This window comes from Scyliorhinus canicula, chromosome 3, assembly GCF_902713615.1.
Source record: "Scyliorhinus canicula chromosome 3, sScyCan1.1, whole genome shotgun sequence".
Taxonomy (NCBI): domain Eukaryota; kingdom Metazoa; phylum Chordata; class Chondrichthyes; order Carcharhiniformes; family Scyliorhinidae; genus Scyliorhinus; species Scyliorhinus canicula.
This window is the reverse complement of record NC_052148.1, coordinates 163,788,446-163,789,567: the sequence shown is the minus strand read 5'-3', so window position 1 is coordinate 163,789,567 and position 1,122 is coordinate 163,788,446. Positions and strand designations below refer to the sequence as shown.

The 1,122-nt window shown below is 50.9% G+C and overlaps 1 non-coding gene across 1 annotated transcript; it reads right to left on the bottom strand.

The window, feature by feature from the left end:
* Positions 1-806: 806 nt before the first annotated feature.
* Positions 807-877, bottom strand: trnag-gcc. The gene has a single exon. It is a non-coding gene; the product is annotated as a tRNA-Gly (tRNA).
* Positions 878-1,122: the final 245 nt, after the last annotated feature.

Sequence of the window (1,122 nt, the reverse complement as noted above, 5' to 3'; positions counted from 1 at the left end):
GAGTTCCTCAAGTTTGTGCTCAAGACGCAACCGTCTTCAAAAGGTTCAACGATGTTTCCTCCATCAGGATGTCAAAAGTGGGCACAATGTTCAGTGCCATTTAGAATTCCCCAGATACTGATACTATCCTTATGCAGCAAGATCTTAACAACACTTCAACTTGGGATAGTAAGTGGGCCAGCCATATAAAAACTGTGGCTTCAAGAGCAGGCCCGAAGTTTGGAATTCTGCAGCGAGTAATTCACCTCCTGACTCTCTAAAGTCTGTCCACCACCTACAAGGCACGATTCAGGGGTGTGATGGAATGCTCTCCACTTACCTGGATGAGTGCAGCGCCAATACACTTAAGAATCTCAACACCATCCAGAACAAAGCAGCCGCTTGATTGACACCCCATCTGCCACCTTAAACATTCACTCCCTCCATCACCAATGTACCGTGGCAGTCGTGTGTACCATCTACAAGGTCCTTAGAACAGTACAGCACAGAACAGGCCCTTCGGCCCTCGATGTTGTGCCGAGCAATGATCACCCTACTTAAACCCACGTAACCCGTATACCCGTAACCCAACAATCCCCCCATTAACCTTACACTACGGGCAATTTAGCATGGCCAATCCACCTAACCCGCACATCTTTGGACTGTGGGAGGAAACCGGAGTACCCGGAGGAAACCCACGCACACACGGGGAGGACGTGCAGACTCCACACAGACAGTGACCCAGCCGGGAATCGAACCTGGGACCCTGGAGCTGTGAAGCATTGATGCTAACCACCATGCTACCGTGAGGCCCCAGAGAGGTGCGATGCATTGGCCGGGAATCGAACCCGGGCCTCCCGCGTGGCAGGCGAGAATTCTACCACTGAACCACCAAGGTCCATACCAGCAACTCATCAAGGCTCCTTCAATAATATTTTCAACTGCCAATTTCCACCACCTGGAAGCAGTGGGTTAGTGGATTCCTGGGAACACTACCCGTTCCCGTTCAAGGCACAAACCATACTGACTTGGAGCTATTTCGCTGTTCCTCCACTGTCGCTGGGTCAAAATTCTGCAACTCCCTTCCTTACAGCAATGTGGGTGTTCCAACACCATATGGTCGGCAGCAGTTCAAGAAGGTAA